General features: G+C 47.0%; 2 protein-coding genes across 2 annotated transcripts in view; one reads left to right on the top strand and one right to left on the bottom strand.

Annotated features, from left to right (window-relative positions):
- LOC125989976 (uncharacterized) overlaps positions 1 to 19,086 on the top strand; it is a 340,553-nt gene that overhangs the window by 45,213 nt on the left and 276,254 nt on the right. The window lies entirely within an intron of this gene.
- LOC125989985 (janus kinase and microtubule-interacting protein 3-like) overlaps positions 1 to 19,086 on the bottom strand; it is a 298,361-nt gene that overhangs the window by 39,574 nt on the left and 239,701 nt on the right. The window lies entirely within an intron of this gene.

The following is a 19,086-nucleotide window of genomic DNA, read 5'->3' as shown; positions in this document are numbered from 1 at the left end:
TAGTCAGACACGGATTGAGCGGATCACCTTGTCCATGGAGCCGTCCCTCAGGCTGAGGACCAAGGCATTCAGTGGCTGGATCTCTCCATCTTTGATTTTGATCACTCTCATCAGCTCCATTTCAAGCTGCCGCAGTAATGTCTCCCTGGTAACGGTTAACTCTTTCTGCTTCTCCTCATGGAGTTTGCTTTTGAGTTCCGTCATGGCGGCGGTGGCACGGTGGTGCTCCGCCCGCAGGTCCTGACTTCTCTCTCTCTCCAGACAGCTGACCTGACATGACTTAGACTTAGACAAACTTTATTGTCATCTTGTCTGCACATGGTGCATACAAAACGAAATTTCGTTGCATACGGCTTACAACAAAGTAGTGATATTGCAGTTGAATAGAAGTAACATATCTTATGAAAATATATATATACATATACTGTATATATATATATTACAAATAAGTATAAAGTGCAGCAGTGCTAATTATGCAATAGTGCAAGTAGGCAAAACAGTATTCAAGAGTGTGCAGAGGAATGCTAAACCATGTATTAAACTTCTATTTAAAGGGTTTACACAAGTTCAGTAAAGTTGGTAGTGCGAGATAGTGCAAGATAGAGGTCCGTAGTGTCATAAAGTACAGTTCTGTGAATGTGTGATGCAGAGTTCAGTTTAGAGCTCAACAGTTCTAGTGTTCAACAGTCTGATGACAGCAGGGAAAAAGCTGTTGCAGAACCTGGTGAACCTGCAGCGGATGCTGCGAAACCTCTTCCCAGAGGGCAGCAGGGAGAACAGTCCATGGTGGGGGTGTGATGGGTCATTGATGATGTTACGGGCACGGGACATGCATTCAGTGGCTGGATCTCTCCATCTTTGATTTTCCTCCAGCACATGGTGCATACAAAACGAAATTTCGTTGCATACGGCTTACAACAAAGTAGTGATATTGCAGTTGAATAGAAGTAACATATCTTATGAAAATATATATATATACATATACTGTATATATATATATATTACAAATACCGTATTTGCCGGTGTATTGGTCGACCTTTTTCGATCCAAAATCGACCGAAAAAAATCGACCTCGACTTATACACCGAGTCATAAAATTTAACTTCGTATTCATCGCTTCAAATGTGATGGTAACCAAGGCCGTTTCTCATGCATCTCATTGTGCGTTGCACTTAGAAAATTTGAACCGGGCGGCGTGCGCGAGTGCGCGGCCCGCTGGAAGTCGAATGAGGCGCCGCGACCACCTCCGCGGTGCTTATAAACAGCCGATCCGCTCGGCGGGGGCTATTTTCGGCGACTTGGCTCGTGCGCACGGCCTCCCGGATGTGCCGGGCGGGTGCGCAAGCTCGCCGGCCGCTGGAATTTGAATGAGGCGCCGCGACCACCTCCGCGGTGCTTATAAACAGCCGATCCGCTCGGCGGGGGCTATTTTCGGCCACTTGGCTCGTGCGCACGGCCTCCCGGATGTGCCGGGCGGGTGCGCGAGCTCGCCGGCCGCTGGAAGTCGAATGAGGCGCCGCGACCACCTCCGCGGTGCTTATAAACAGTCGATCCGCTCGGCGGGGGCTATTTTCGGCCACTTGGCTCGTGCGCACGGCCTCCCGGATGTGCCAGGCGGGTGCGCGAGCTCGCCGGCCGCTGGAAGTCGAATGAGGCGCCGCGACCACCTCCGCGGTGCTTATAAACAGCCGATCCGCTCGGCGGGGGCTATTTTCGGCCACTTGGCTCGTGCGCACGGCCTCCCGGATGTGCCGGGCGGGTGCGCGAGCTCGCCGGCCGCTGGAAGTCCAATGAGGCGCCGCGATCTCCTCCGCGGTGCTTATAAAGTGCCGATCCGCTTGGCTTGGAGCTATTTCCGGCCTCCCGTTGGTGCCGGGCGGCGTGCGCGAGCTCGCCGGCCACGATCTCCTCCACGGTGCTTATAAACAGCCGCATGCGCACGGCCTCCCGGAATTTGAACACATTTCGTCAATAAATTTCGCATATTGAATTTTGAAGTTTAATATAATGCAACAATTGAGCTCGACTTATACAAAGGATATATCATAAAATCGTAAATTTCCGTCGAATTTTAGGGGGTCGACTTATACACCGAGTCGACCTGTACACCGGCAAATACGGTAAGTATAAAGTGCAGCAGTGCTAATTATGCAATAGTGCAAGTAGGCAAAACAGTATTCAAGAGTGTGCAGAGGAATGCTAAACCATGTATTAAACTTCTATTTAAAGGGTTTACACAAGTTCAGTAAAGTTGGTAGTGCGAGATAGTGCAAGATAGAGGTCCGTAGTGTCATAAAGTACAGTTCTGTGAATGTGTGATGCAGAGTTCAGTTTAGAGCTCAACAGTTCTAGTGTTCAACAGTCTGATGACAGCAGGGAAAAAGCTGTTGCAGAACCTGGTGAACCTGCAGCGGATGCTGCGAAACCTCTTCCCAGAGGGCAGCAGGGAGAACAGTCCATGGTGGGGGTGTGATGGGTCATTGATGATGTTACGGGCACGGGACATGCAGCGCTGAGATGAAATGTCCTGAATGGAGGGAAGAGGAGCACCTATGATCCTCTCTGCTGTCCTCACCGCTCTCCTCACGTTCTTCCAATCGGAGGCGGTGCAGCCTCCACACCACACAGAGAGTCAGCTTGTCAGAATGCTCTCTATGGTGCTCCTGTAGAACGTCCTCATGATGGGTGGGGGCAGGTGGGCTCTCCTCATCCTCCGCAGGAAGTACAAGCGCTTCTGTGCCCCCTTGACCAGTGCCGTAGTGTTCATAGTCCAGGTGAGGTCTTCTGTGATGTGGACCCCCAGGAATTTGGTGCTGCTGACCACCTCCACAGCTGAGCTGTTGATGATCAGTGGAGCGTGGTGAGGCTGGTTTTTCCTGAAGTCGACGATGATCTCCTTCATCTTCTCCACATTCAGGATCACGCTGTTGTCTCTGCACCAGCCCACCAGCCGCTCCACCTCCTCTCTGTAGTCCAGGTCGTTGTTGTCTCTGATGAGCCCCACCACCGTTGTGTCGTCTGCGAACTTCACAATGTGATTGGTGGTGAACCTGGGGACGCAGTCGTGTGTCATCAGGGTGAACAGCAGGGGGCTCAGGACGCAGCCCAGAGGGGAGCCTCTGCCGAGGGTGATGACATCAGAGGTGTTCTGTCCGAGCCGGACTGACTGAGGTCTGTTGGTGAGGAAGTCTAGCAGCCAGTTGCGAAGGGGGGTGTTGAAGCCCAGGTGTTCCAATTTTCCTACTAGATGCTGTGGGATGATGGTGTTAAACGCTGAGCTGAAGTCCAGGAACAGCATCCGCACATGGGTGTTCTTCTCCTCCAGGTGAGCCAGGCTCAGGTGAAGAACGGAGGAGACAGCCTTTCGAAGCACTTCATCATGACCGGAGTCAGTGCAACAGGCCGGTAATCATTAAATGAGGTGATTTGAGGTTTCTTCGGCACCGGAATGATGGAGGCAGTCTTAAAGCACGCTGGCACTGTGGCTTGGCCCAGCGAGGTGTTAAAAAAGTCTGTGATGACCCCAGCCAGCTGACTTGCACATTCCCTGAACACACGCCCAGGAATGTTGTCGGGGCCAGGGGCCTTACGAGGGTTGACTCTCCTCAGGGTCTTCAACACATCGGCGGAGTCAAGGCAGAGTACCTCCTCTTCCTAACCCTAACCCTAGCCTTGAAATGCCATCTCAGCAGGCGTAAAGGTCAATCCTAGACCCTATCGGGTTCCTACCCTAAACCTACCCTAACCCCAGTCCTATCCTAACCCCAACCCCACCCTAACCCTAGCCTAGCCCCAACCCCACCCTAACCCAACCCCACCCAACCCCAACTCTAACCCCAACCCTAACCCCAACCTCACCCACAAAAGAAATACATAAAATAAAATAAAAATATACACCTACCTTCACTACTTACCTGTAGATGGAACTACTTTCCTGCAGTTGGAACCGCAATCTTGCACCCTGGACCCCTGGAGAAAAAAAAAAAATAGAAATATACAATTTCAATTTGACTAATTGTAATTATTTCGTTTAAACCTAATAAGAAGACTAGTATATTATTAAAGTCAATTGGAAAACGCAAATACAAGCTAAAACATGTTACGTTTCTAGAACGAAATTTTGAAAAACCAAAAAGATTTAATAAAAAGAACTCGCAAGACAAAAGGCCTTCAGTACGAATTCGGATTTCGAGCAAGACACATCGTTGTACCCTATGAGAAACAAAAATATTTCATTCAATACGGGTGTGCCAGACCTGAAGAAGGCTTAGTATAGCCGAAACGTTGTTAAGGCACACTACTATTTACATTCAATTCAATAATTTACTATTTACAGTCGATTTAACAATTTACTGTTTATTTTATTTACAGTTATTTACAAATCATTTATTTTATTTCATTGCAATAAAATACGTTGCTAAATTCTGACAATTTGGACACAAAAACTTGTTAAAAAAAATAGACATTTGATAATTGGTTTTAGAATAAAAAGTCTAAAAATTCAAATTTTACCCACTCATTTGTATATCTTTGAAATTTGAAAATTAAAAATATATAAATAAGACATAATAAAAATTTGAAGTCCAAAAATTAATATGTCATTTAATTACAACGGGGAATGGACAGTTGTCCGTAGGGGGCGACAGCGCCAGCCTGCAACCCGGGGGCGGGAGCGGGTGGCGAGGTATGGCCACGGATGGATGGACCGTGCGTTGTCCTCTTCTGCTAGGGGGTACATCAGTTCCCCGTCCCTGGTAGGGGGTTGACTCCACAATCCAATCCTAACCCTAACCCCTAACCGCATGTCCCCCTCAGCAAACCTCGCCGAACCGGAGTCGCACAAACTCTGGAATGGGTACGAAGGACGGCGAAGTGAGACTGCACCTCAACCAGAACCTCTCCCGAGCAGCCGAGGCGCCCCCCAGGTCCTCGGCCAGCAAGATGGAAAAACAGCGGGACGTGAGAGAAGAAAGCAACCCAAAGTCCTACCCTTGGACCACATCATGTCTACCAACCTTGAAGCATTTTTGACCCAATATCTTGTTTCTATACTCAACCAACAGCTTTCTTCAAAAGGGGTCCCATTAAGTCATCATTGTTGTGGGTAATTTGAATGTCAGAATTTTGTAGACACCTCATCAGTAGTGGACCTTGGGGTCTCAGAGTGTTTCGGCCATTATCACCAGACACCCTCGCCAAAGGGATGCCCCACCGGGGTCGATCAAGCCCCGGAGTGTGTCTACCTCCTCAATCGAAATTTCAGTATTTGTCTAGTCAACTGTCCAGCTTTAACGCAGACAGCGTAAATCAATTGGTCAGTCTTTTAGTCCTTTTGTTGTACTGATTTGTTCAACCATTAAACATACATACACAACCTTTGTATTCCTTTGTATGGCGGTAAAACATAGTTTAGGGCGAACCTGGTATAGTTTTGCTTAGCATACTCCCGCATATCCCATCCCAGTAAAGTCTAGCATAGCGTAGTACAACATAACGTAGCTTTAACAATTAAAAGAGGTTTCACCTGTTTCTCTCAAAGAATCTGAAAAATCTTACACATTACCTGGAAAAAAGGTCTTCCCCAGTGCCACTCTCCGGAGTCACAGCCGAACGCCCCCCCACACGAGCCTCAGCGAAGCAACTGACGGCTCTCGTCATCCAATCACGTTCCACCCTCTAACTGACAAGCACTAAAAAATTCCGGCAACCCCTATTGGTACCGTTTAATTGGGTTAGTCGTGCCACATTTAAATGTAAATTGAATTCATAATCTAAATCAAATCATACATTCATCTACGTAAATCGGAAATACTCGTAAACTCCTGTCAATCACTCTGGCGGCTCTTTTTTCTGTAATCCCCCTATCTTCCAAAAACCTCACCCAAATAAACGATCAAAATGGAATAAAATTATCCTAAATCCCCTGGTATTATTAAAGTGTGTTACCCGATCCCCTTCATTCGTAGAATTAATTTATAACATTAATACGATCGTATATTTGTAACCAAATCCCCGTAAGCGTATCGTAGCTAATGTTATGAGCGTTAGATCTGCGGAAGTACACGTAAGTCCCAGTAAAACCCAATGGCCTCTCCCCTAGACACTAATATTACCAAAGCCGTTCCATAAATTAATAAGGATCCAATAAATTTCAATTCCACCTCTTGAACCCGTTCCTTTACTGATATCCGGTCCCATTCATCCGGCAATTTAATATTTTCTTTCTTTTCTTTTCGTTCTCTTTTAGCTTAGCATACTCCCGCATATCCTATCCCAATAAAGTCTACCATAGCGTAGTACCGCATAACGTAGCTTTAACGATTAAAAAGGGTTCACCTGTTTCTCTCAAAAGAATCGGAAGAATCTTACAACTTACCTGGAAAGAAGGTCTTCCCCAGTGCCACTCTCCTGAGTCACAGTGCCACCGCCGAACGCCACCCCCCACGAGCCTCAGCGAAGCAACTGACGGCTCTCGTCATCCAATCACGTTACCACATCTAAGTGATAAGCACTAAAAAAATCGGTAAAACCTATTGGTACCGTTTAATTGGGTTAGTCGTGAAACATTTAAATGTAAATTGAATTCATAATCTAAATCAAATCATATATTTAAAAATACATTCATCTACGTAAATCGCGATCGCCCTAAGCCCCGCCCCCCGGAAATACTCGTAAACTCCTGTCAATTACTCTGGCGGCTCTTTTTTCTGTAATGCTCGTATCTTCCAAAACCTCACCTCACCCAAATAAACGATCAATATGGAATAAAAATTCTCCTAAACCCCCTGGTATTATTAAAGTGTGTTACCCGATCTCATTCATTCGTAGAATTAATTTATAACATTAATACGATCGTATATTTGTAACGAAATCACTATAAGCGTATCGTAGCTAATGTTATGAGCGTTAGCAATGCGGTAGTACCCATAAGCCCCAGCAAAGCCCAATGGCGTCTCCCCTAGACACTAATATTACCGAAAACGTTCCGTAATTAATAAGAATCAAATACATTTTAATTCCACCTCTTGACAACGTTCCTTTATTGATACCCGGTCCCATTTATCCACCAATTTAATACCGATCATTGAAGTAGTTACCTATTTGGGGCGATATCGTCCTGCGCGTACTGCAGCTAACAAGCATTAGCAACCAGGAAGTACCCATAAGCCCTTGCGAAAGGTCATGGCGGCCCCCTTTATACAATGATATTATTAAACTTACCCCTCGCAGTCACCATAATAAAATCCATTTAGATCAGTATTGTTTACTTGCACCACCCGGTCCCCTCTGTCCGTAAAAAACACTCCCTCACCTTAATCCGACTTTGCATTCGGAGTCAATAGCCGTATACAACGTAGCTAGTCAATACTAGCCAATCCGGAAGTTCCACACACCCCATTGCGTCATGGCAACCCTCCGTCAACCATTCTGCAAATCAAAGTATCCGTTAGAACAAACCAGATTAGAATCACGTCTAGAGTTGAAAAACCTTTCCATACCACTTAATAGTGTTTTCCAACGTATTTATTTCTGAATTTAAAGGGTATCATTAATCCCCTAATATTTGCGTCTAACCGAGCCCTGTTTGTACCACAGCGATTTAGTGTGACAAGGGCGCCCTCAAGCGTCCTATCACGTACTATGTTTTCTTTTATGTGTTTGAAGAAAAATCCTTCTTTTTTTTATTTTTATTTTAGAGTTTGCTTAAAATCCAAAATATAATTCGAGTATAGTTCCCCCTATTTTTTGTTATGTAATTTAATTAAATTTAATCGTAAATTTTCAGATTTGGTTGGATTTAAAATTCATTCTGGAATCTCATTGCATTTAGAATCAAAATAAGGTTCTAAGGGTTAGGGTCAGGGGTCAAGGTTAGAATTAGGGTTTGGGTTAGGTTTTTCTTTCCTGAATCTGCACTTATGTAAGTTTTGTGAATTGATTAGGTGCTAGGATTTAATGTTAGAGTAAATTCCAAATAACGATGAAGATTAGAATTTGGTGTCCGAGTTGGGCACTGTATTTATGCTGTCCGGAAAACCAGCCAACCAGAGTTAGACTTTTTGACTAAATGGAAAGTGTCAGAAGCCCCCAGACGTGACATACAATGTCATACTCCTGTCCGGGCTAAGTTCCTCATTCACTTTCAGTCCCGGTCCAATCTCTTTTCAGCCGTCTCCCAACACACCAAAAAAAACACACACCCCACCAGAACATAAACCAAGGAACTATTATGATATTTTCCCTAATTTCTATATATCGTTTTGGGAGGGCATTCCTTTTAAATTTTCTTAAACGTGCCACTAGAATTTCTATTTTAACCCAGATATTCAAGTGTTTTCCGCTTCCTTTGTTGTCAAATTGAGTCCTTGTGGATATTTAGTTTTCAAACTCTTAACCCATCTCATCTCCACGTTATCCCTATCTCTTTGTGTCCAGCCCGCACAGCTCTCTAAAACCCGTATGCTCAAGTTATGCAACCCGTGCCGGCGGAAATGGCGCACTACGTGAGTGTTACGCTTCTGGTTGTCAAGTCAAGTCAAGTTTATTTGTATAGCCCTGAATCACAAACAGTCTCAAAGGGCTTCACATAGCCAAAATTGACAATGATTCTCAAAGCATCCCCTGATCATAAGCTCCCAAAAGGGCAAGGAAAAACTCAAAAAACCCCTGCCAGGGGAAAATGAGAAACCTTGAGAAGGGACCACAGATGGAAGGATCCCCCTTTCAGGATCACCAAAAGGGTTGTGTGTGATGTTATAGTGGTGGGAATGCAATCTGCTCCTGACATCATTCCGAGTCTGTCCCACATACATAACGCCACACAGCTGACGCAGTAGACCGCATTCCGCGTAGATAAATCCTTGCCTGTTTGAATGAAAAAATGTTCTTTCTTCTGAGAGTCTGTTATTACCCCTACTGATCTCCTGGCTGAGCGAGAGGACCTAGTCCGCATTTTAGTACTCACCAACAATTCTTTTAAATTTGGATTTCTTTTAAAGGCCGAAACCACCTTATGTCTCTCCTCCCCTAACCGTTCCCCTTGCCTGTAGTCTGACCCTACGAAGAAATGACCGGGAATAGCCCCGTTGTCGTAATGCCTTGAACAAAACTTTGGTTGCTTCTTCCCTGTCCTCTGAACGAGTGCAAATTCTTTCGAATCTCAAGAGTTGTGAGTAGATCAACCCCTTAAATGTGTGTTTAGGGTGAAAACTCTGTTTGTCTAATAACGCATGAGTGTCTGTGGGTTTGAAAAAAACTCGTACGTCCAACTTCCCCGTTGTATTAAATTCCGATCCCTTAAATGTGGTCGTATCGAGAAAATTTATTTCCCTTTCGCTAATCTGTGCCGTAAGGTTAATTGAGGGATGTTGGTCATTTAGAGTTTTTAGGAAGAGATCAAAGTCTTCCCGGGAGTCCCCCCAGATTCCCCAAATGTCATCCAAGTACCTTATGTAGGCAATGGGTTTCTTAGTGCACCGTGCCAAGGCACCCTCCTCCCACTCAGCCATATAGATGTTGGCATAGGCTGGAGAGAAACGCTTCCCCATAGCTGTCCCTTTGACCTGTAAAAACCACTCATTGTTAAATTGAAAATCATTCTTGGTCAGATTAAGTTCTAGCAACTCCAAAATGGGTTTATCCGGGCGGCCTAATATCGGATTACGTGTCAGGACATTACTTACTGCCTCCAAACCTTTAGCTGTTTCAATATTAGTGGATAAGTTTTCCACATCCATGGAAAACAACAGACACGTTCGAGGCAAGGTCAAGGCTTGTACTTTCTGAATGAAATCATTGGTGTCCTTGATGTAACTCGGATGTATCACCGACAATGGATTCAAATAATGATCCAATAGTTCGGCTGAGCCGTAGGACTCGCTTCCGCAATCCGAAACAATGGGGCGCCCTGGTGGCATGACATAGGGCCAGGGCGCATATTCGGAAATAAATCGATTAACGCATATCGCGGCTATTTAGCATTAGCAAACCGGAAGTACCCACAAGCCCTTGCCAAGTATCCTAACGGCTTCCGTACCACTAATATTTTCCAAAACTCATACCACAAAGTGATAAAATATTTGGGACGAAATCGCCCTTCCTCCTCCTTCTTCTCTTTTCTTTTGTGGGCGTACCGCCGCTAACGTCATGAGCATTAGCAACCCGGAAGTACCCACAAGCCCTCGCATCAGCAACCCGGAAGTACCAATAACCCCTGCAAAAAGTCATCGTGGACCCCGTTAATCGATAATATTATTAAAATTACCCATCCCAGTGATGATAACAGAATGCATTTCGATTGCTATTGTTCACTTGCACTACCCGGTCACTATTGTCCGTAAATCTACTCGCCCACCACAATAATGAAACCGTGCAATTAAAACGAAATAGCCGTGCGCGTCAAGTGGCCAGTAAACATTAGCCAAGCCGGAAGTATCCGTGATGACGCTTACATTGTCATGGCAACCAACTGTCCCCCAGCGTATTTATTACAATATCCACCCCAAAAGCGATCAAAATCAAACAAAATGTTAAAAAACAATTTAATACTATCTATTAGCGTTTTCCCCACTTATTTCTTTCTTTCTACATTTAAAAGATAATAATAACCAATTAGTGATTCTATCCAACCAAACCCTGTTTGCAAGACAGCTATTTTATGTGTCTATGGCGCCCTCATGTGTACTCTCCCGTCCTCTATCTTCTCTTTTAGTCTGGAAAGAAAACTCCCTTAGAATTTGTTCGAGTTAAGAATAGAGTCTGATTAAAGTTTAGACTTTTCTTTTTTATTTTGGTCAAAATTAAAAAAAAGGAGAGAGAAAGAGAGAGATAAAGAGAGAGAGCTCGAGAGAGGGAGAGAGGGAGAGAAAGAGAGAGAGAACGAGAGAGCGAGAGAGCGAGAGCGAGAGAGCAAGAGAGAGAGAGAGAGAGAGAGAGAGAGAGAGAGAGAGAGAGAGAGAGAGAGAGAGAGAGAGAGAGAAAAGAAGAAAAAGAGAGAGAGAGAGAGAGAGAGAGAGAGAGAGAGAGAGAGAGAGAGAGAGAGAGAGAGAGAGAGAGAGAGAGAGAGCGAAAGAGAGAGAGAGAGAGAGAGCGAGAGAGAGAGAGAAAGAGAGAGAGAACGAGGGAACGAGAGAGCGAGAGAGCAAGAGAGAGAGAGAGAGAGAGAGAGAGGTTAGGGTTAGGGTCAGGGTTAGGGTTAGAGAGAAAGAGAGAGCGAGAGAGAGAGAGAGCGAGAGAGAGAGTGAGAGAGAGAAAAAGAGAGAGAGAGAGAACGAGAGAGCAAGAGAAAGAGAGAGAGAGAGCGAGAGAGAGGTTAGGGTTAGGGTTAGAGAGAAACTCGTTATTTTTCGCAAGTCATTAATCTTAATAAAAACAATCCTAAATACTTATTTGATACAGTGGCAAAGCTAACTCTGCGCCAGCCGACCCCCGATAGCTCCTTCCACTCAGCTGACGAGTTTATGAAATTTTTTGCTCAAAAGATTGAGTCCATTAGGGACGAGATCAAGAATACCATGCCAATCGCTCCGCCGGTTACTAGCGCTGCATTGAAATGCTTACAAAATTGGTTAGTACGGCTAAACAAACAACATGTTTACTCGACCTGCTTCCAGCCAAACTACTTAAAGAATTATTTCCAATTTTAGGACCGTCCGTCTTAAATATAATCAATCTGTCTGTTTCCTCTGGGATAGTGCCAATAGCCTTTAAAACCGCTATTATTAAACCACTACTTAAGCGAGCAAATCTTGACCCGGACTGTCTCAGTAATTATAGGCCAGTTTCAAACCTCCCATTCATAGCAAAACTTCTCGAAAAAGTAGTAGCACAGCAGCTTATTGATTACATGGTCGCTAATAATCGATATGACTCTTTTCAGTCTGGTTTTAGAGCTAATCATTCTACAGAGACAGCACTTGCTAAAGTGACTAATGATCTCCTCATAGCTATGGATTCAAATACGTCGTCTGTATTGTTACTACTTGATCTTAGTGCTGCCTTTGACACTGTAGACTTCGATATTTTATTAGGCCGTCTTAAAAGTTGTGTTGGTATCTCAGGGTCAGCACTAAGCTGGTTCAATTCCTATCTATCAGGCAGGACGCACCGAGTGGTCCATGGTAATACGTCCTCTGAGCTTTATAATGTTACGTGTGGTGTCCCACAGGGATCGGTACTCGGACCGATTTTATTTAATATTTATATGATTCCGCTTGGGGACATAATACGTAAATATAATATTAGTTTTCAATGCTACGCGGATGACACCCAATTATATATGCCGTTATCGATGACAGATCCACAGGACTGCTGTAATCTCGAGGCGTGCCTTGCGGAGATTAAGCAATGGATGTCTCTCAACTTCCTTCGTCTTAACCCGGATAAAACTGAGATGTTGATAATTGGTCCTACTCGTTATCAACATTTATTTAAGGAAACCACTATAACTATAGATAACCGTACTATCACTCAGAGTGATACGGTAACTAATCTCGGGGTAATATTTGACCAAACGCTCTCCTTTCAAAAACACATTAAGAATATAACCAGGATTGCGTTTTTTCACCTTCGTAATATTGCTAAGATTCGTCCTATCCTCTCGACTGGGGATGCGGAAACTATTATACATGCGTTCGTCACGTCGCGCCTGGACTACTGTAATGTATTATTCTCTGGTCTTCCTAAATCCAGTATCAAAAGTCTACAGTTAGTGCAAAATGCCGCTGCGAGGCTGCTCTCACGGTCAAGAAAATTTGATCACATTACCCCAATATTAGCCAAATTACATTGGCTCCCGGTCCATTTAAGATGTGACTTCAAGGTTCTTCTACTAACCTATAAATCACTGCATGGCTTAGCGCCTTCATATCTCGTCGACCTAGTCGTTCCTTATGTTCCGTCTCGTAACCTTCGTTCGCAAAACGCTAGTCTTTTAGTTATACCGAGGGCCAAGAAAATGTTTGCAGGGTCTAGAGCATTCTCTATTCGAGCTCCAGAGCTTTGGAATGCCCTACCAATGGATATTAGAACTACTACCTCAGTAGAAACATTTAAGACACGTTTAAAGACACATTTCTATGAGATGGCCTTTAACTAACTTGTGATGGCCGATTTGGCCGGAGTTTGTTCTGTTTCTCTCTGCCCACCTCCTCCCCGGCTGGGGAGGGGGTTAGGTGACTCAAAAGCTGATAGCGGCTGGCTGGATTCTCGGGGACCAGTTCGGGATGGGGGAGCTGCGGCTCGGCCCCCTTGAGGACACTGCCAGGACAATCGAGGGCACCTCCGACATCCATTTTTCTTTCATTGATTTTCATATTATGTATTACTTGTGCACTCTCTGCATCCATTACAACCTGGTGATCCTGAAAGGGGGATCCTTCCATCTGTGGTCCCTTCTCAAGGTTTCTCATTTTCCCCTGGCAGGGTTTTTTTGAGTTTTTCCTTGCCCTTTTGGGAGCTTATGATCAGGGGATGCTTTGAGAATAATTTTGGCTATGTGAAGCCCTTTGAGACTGTTTGTGATTTAGGGCTATACAAGTAAACTTGACTTGACTTGACTTAACTAGAGAGAGAGAGCGAGAGAGCAAGGGAGAGAGAGAGAGAGGGAGAGAGAAAGAGAGAGAACGAGAGACTGAGAGAACGAGAGAGAGAGAGAGAGAGAGAGAGAGAGAGAGAGAGAGAGAGAGAGAGAGAGAGAGAGGGAGAAAGAGAAAAAAAGAATGAGAGAGAGCGAGAGAGAGAGAGAAAAAGAGAGAGAGAGAGAGAGAGAGAGAGAGAGAGAGAGAGAGAGAGAGAGAGAGAGAGAGAGAGAGAGATGGATCTTCTCTCCCCCCCGTGGCGCTTCAAAGGGTTAGGGTAGATTGCAAGCATTCCACTGCCTTAGATGGTCCTAACCCGGTTGGAAAAGTTGCCTCTCTGCGCCATTTTTATTCTAGCCAATAGAGCGAAAGAGAGAATTAGAGAAATATAAAAGAGAGAGACCATGGAAAGGCAATGGGAAATGAGACCATTTCAACCAAAACCCTGTGGTTTCTGACCCCACATATGGTCCTCTCCCTCTCCGACCCTTGACAGAAGGGGAGGAGGGACGGGAGGGAGAGCTATTTAACAAGAAAGTAAGAGTCAGAGAAAAATAACGAAAAGGAGAGTCCACGGATAGGTCATGGGACATGTGACTGCATCTCGACCAAAACCCTGGGTTTTCTGACCCGACAAGTGGTGTTGTCCCTCTTCTACCCTTGAGAGAACGGGAGGAGGGACGAGAGGGTGAAGATATGCGAATAAAGGAAACGGGAAAATTAGAAAAGTATGCGATTATCTCGCTAAACCTTCCCCAAAGGGTCCGCCGACCCTGTCGGTTAGATAGAAGGCAACGGAAGGCACGGGCCTACGCATGTCTCTGCAGTAAACCTCGCCGTACCAGGTCACATAAAATCTGGATTGGGTACGAAGGACGGCGAAGTGAGAATGCACCTCTGCCAGAACCTCCCCTGGGTAGCTGAGGCGCCACCCAGGTCTTTAGCCAGCAAGATGGAAATACAGTGAAAAGCGACAGAAAAGTACAGACCTACGAGACTACCCTTGTCTTAAATTGTGTCTATTAACTCTTAGTTGTGTTTGAACTAATATATTTTTTATTATATATTGTTTTAAAACCAACTGTTTTGTTTACAAAGAGTCCCATTGAGTCGTCATTGTTGTGGGTAATTTGAACGTCACAATTTTGTAGACAGATAGGGTTAGGGTTAGGGTTAGGGTAAGGTAATCAGTACACTAACTGGGGGGACCAACTGATACCCCTGGTACCTCACAGATCTCCCCTGGTACCTAAAAGAACACCCCTGGCACCTCAGAGATCCCCCTGGTACCTAAGAGCGGACCCCTGGTACCTCAGAGAGGCCGAATTGTCACATTTTGTGTACGACCGGGGGAACCAGCCGAGGCGGACACTTTGCCGAGCAAGAGCCGATGGCACTTAGAAAATATTCGCAGAAGTTGGCAGGACTTCGAGAGCAAGAGGCCGAATTTTCACATCCTGTGGCCGACCGAGGGAACCGACCGAGGCAGACACTTAACCGAGCAAGAGCCGATGGCACTTGGAAAATATTCGCCGAAGTTGGCAGGACTTCCAGAGCGAGAGGCCGAATTTTCACATTCCGTGGCCGACCCGGGGAACCGGCCGAGGCGGACACTTTGCCGAGCAAGAGCCGATGGCACTTAGAAAATATTCACAGAAGTTGGCAGGACTTCCAGAGCAAGTGGCCGAAATTTCACATTCTGTGGCCGACCGAGGGAACCGACCGAAGCAGAAACTTTACCGAGCAAGAGCCGATGGCACTTAGAAAATATTCGCCGAAGTTGGCCGGACTTCCAGAGCGAGAGGCCGAATTTTCACATTCTGTGGCCGACCGAGGGAACCGGCCGAGGCGGACACTTTACCGAGCAAGAGCCGATGGCACTTGGAAAATATTCGCAGAAGGTGGAAGGACTTCCAGAGCAAGAGGCCGAATTTTCACATGCTGTTGCCGACCGAGGGAACCGGCCGAGGCGAACACTTTTCGCGGTAGCGCCGTATGTATGCGCGTGGGCCAAACGTGGTCCCGTGACGTACCGGGCGCGGACGCCAACCCACGACCGGCCAGAGCGACCGAGAGGCGGACACACTTTCAAAAGAAGCATAGGTAGCTGGTCCGCGGGCCAAAGGGGGTTCCATAAGGTACCGGTCGCGGACGCCGACCCACGACCGGCCAGAGTGACTGAGAGGCGGACACATTTTCAAAAGAAGCCTGGGTACCTGGTCCCCGGGCCAAACGGGGCTCCATAAGGTACCGGGCGCGGACGCTTAGCCACGCCAGAGGAGAACCACCGAGAGGCGTGGACACCACGGCGAAAAAGCAATTGGCACTTGGAAAATATTTGCCAAAGTTGGCCGGACTTCCAGGAGAAGAGGCCGAATTTTAACTTGTTCAGGGCGACCGGAGGAACCAACCGAGGCGGGCACTTTACGGCGGAAGAGCCGTTGGCACTTAGAAAATATTCGCCAAAGTTGGCCGGACTTCCAGGGGAAGAGGCCGAATTTTCGCTTGTTCAGGCCGACCGGAGGAACCAGCCGAGTCTGACACTTTACGGCGGAACAGCCGTTGGCACTTAGAAAATATTCGGCAAAGTCGTCCGGACCTCCAGAGCAAGAGGCCGAATTTTAACATTCTGTGGCCGACCGAGGGAACCGGCCGAGGCGGACACTTTACCGAGCAAGAGCTGATGGCACTTAGAAAATATTCGCCGAAGTTGGCCGGACTTCCAGAGCGAGAGGCCGAATTGTCACATTCTTTGGCCGACCGGGGGAACCGGCCGAGGCATACACTTTACGGCGCAAGAGCCGATGGCACTTAGAAAATATTCGCAGAAGTTGGCAGGACTTCCAGAGCGAGAGGCCGTATTTTCACATTCCGTGGCCGACCGAGGGAACCGTCCGAGGCTGACACTTTACCGTGCAAGAGCCGATGGAACTTGGAAAATATTCTCCAAAATCGGCCGGTCTTCCAGGGGAAGAGGCCGGATTTTCACTCATCGGGAACCAGCTGAGGCGGACACTTTACGGCCGAAGAGCCGTTGGCACTTAGAAAATATTCGCCAAACTCGGCCGGACTTCCAGGGGAAGATGCCGAATTTTCGCTTGTTCAGGCCGACCGGAGGAACCAGCCGAGTCGGACACTTTACGGCAGAATAGCCGTTGGCACTTAGGAAATATCCGTTAAACTTGAACGGACCTCCAGGGGAAGAGGCCGAATTTTCGCTTGTTCAGGCCGACCGGAGGAACCAGCCGAGTCTGACACTTTACGGCGGAACCGCCGTTGGCACTTAGTAAATATTCGCCAAAATCCTCCGGACCTCCAGAGCAAGAGGCCGAATTGTCACATTCTTTGGCCGACCTGGGGAACCGGCCGAGGCGGACACTTTAAGGCGCAAAAGCCATTGGCACTTACAAAATATTCGCAGAAGTTGGCAGGACTTCCAGAGCAAGAGGCCGAATTTTCACATGCTGTGGCCGACCGAGGGAACCGGCCGAGGCGAACACTTTTTGCGGTAGCGCCGTATGTATGCGCGCGGGCAAAACGTGGTCCCGTGTCGTACCGGGCGCGGACGCCAATCCACTCCCGGCCAGAGCGACATCGAGAACCAGCCGAGACGGACACTTTATGGCGGAACAGCCGTTGGCACTTAGGAAATATTCGCCAAACTTGGCCGGACTTCCAGGGGAAGAGGCCGAATTTTCACTTGTTCTGGCCGATATCGGGAACCAGCCGAGACGGACACTTTACGGCAGAATAGCCGTTGGGGTTGTTGGTCATTAGTTTTGTTTTTTCTGCACTTATCTCCATGCCATAGTCTGTGGCTGTCTCTTCTAATCGGTGGATCAGGTCGACTAGTTCTTGTTAGTCACCGGCAAGACCATCAATATCATCCGCAAAGCGGAGATTGGTGATCTTTCTGCCTCCAATGCTTACTGAGCCTTCATGTTGTTCAAGGGCCTCTGTCATTATTCTTTCAATGAAGATGTTGAAGAGCATGGGGGATAGCAAGCAACCTTGACGCACTCCTATTGTTGTCCTAAACCACTCTCCTATGTTGTTTTGTAGGTATACCGCGCTTGTGACTGTCTTGTATAAGTTCTCAATGACTGCAATTATATTCTCATTGATGTTATAGCGTTTCATGGTTGCCCAAAGCGCTTCATGCCACACGCGGTCGAATGCCTTCTTAAAGTCGATGAATACGTGATAGAGATCCTGTTATATTATATATATATATATATATATATATATATATATATATATATATATATATATATATCCTGTTATATGTGATATTCAAGATGGCGGCGCGTGCACACGCAGCGGCCACTCTCTGTCCCGTCAGTACGGTGATTTGTTCGTCTAATGAGTGTTCGTCCGACAGTCCTGTGTGTTCGTCTCGTGCTTCATCGTGCTACAAGTACAGCAGGCAGGTTCTGCTTGACATCGGCAGAAGTGGGTTTTGCGGCGTTCTGGACTTTGAAGAGTCGACATTAAAGGCGCTCGGACTGCTACGTCCTGAAACGTCGCCGACCTCACCCGCTATTCTTCCCCCGGTTGGGAGCCGTCGGAAACGGTGTGCGAGGAGGCAGAAGAGGGGCAAGCGCGGAGGCGTCCGGGCCAGGCTGGCGGCCAACCCAGCGCGACCGGCGGTGCCCTCCATTCTTCTGGCGAATGTTCGATCGCTGGACAACAAAATGGATTACGTTCGCCTGCTGAGGTCTACGAACCGGACGGTGCGGAACTGCTGTGTGCTCGTGTTCACCGAGACCTGGTTGAGTGACAACATTCCGGACTCTGCCGTGCATCTGGAGCGGCTAGCGTGCTATCGGGCGGACCGTGCCATTGTACGAGGGGGAAAGTCGCGAGGAGGTGGAATATGCGTCTACATCCGAGAAGAATGGTGCCGGGACTCTGTGGTGGTATGTAAGCACTGCTCGCCGCTTGTGGAGTTTGTGATCATTAAGTGCCGTCCTTTTTATCTGCCGAGGGAATTTACCGCGATTCTGCTAGTCGCGGTATACATCCCGCCTTCCAACATCGAAGGAGACAGGATCGCGGCGCTTGGTAAACTGTACCAGGCTGTCAGTGAACAGCAAACAGCGCACCCTGACGGTTTCACCATCTTCGCTGGAGACTTCAATCATGCCAACCTGAAGTCTGTTTTCCCGAGGCTTCACCAGCATGTTCCTTTTCCGACACGTGGAGACAGCTTCCTGGATCTGGTCTACTCGGCGCAAAAGGGAGTTTTCAAAGCCACCCCCCTCCCCCATCTGGGGCTTTCTGACCATCTCACCGTTTTGCTTTTGCCCGCATACAGACAATTGGTAAAGGCATCCAGGCCGGTTCGGAGGCGGGTTCGAGTGTGGCCTGAGGGTGCCTCCGATGCACTTCGTGACTGCTTCGACACCACTGACTGGGACTTGTTTAAGCAGGCAGCCACCTACAACGATTGGACGGACATAGAGGAGTATACTGACTCTGTTACCTCTTACATTACGAAGTGCATCGA

Source organism: Syngnathus scovelli, chromosome 20, assembly GCF_024217435.2.
Source record: "Syngnathus scovelli strain Florida chromosome 20, RoL_Ssco_1.2, whole genome shotgun sequence".
Taxonomy (NCBI): Eukaryota; Metazoa; Chordata; class Actinopteri; order Syngnathiformes; family Syngnathidae; genus Syngnathus; species Syngnathus scovelli.
The sequence above is the reverse complement of the archived record's forward strand: the minus strand, read 5'-3'. Positions and strand labels throughout refer to the sequence as shown.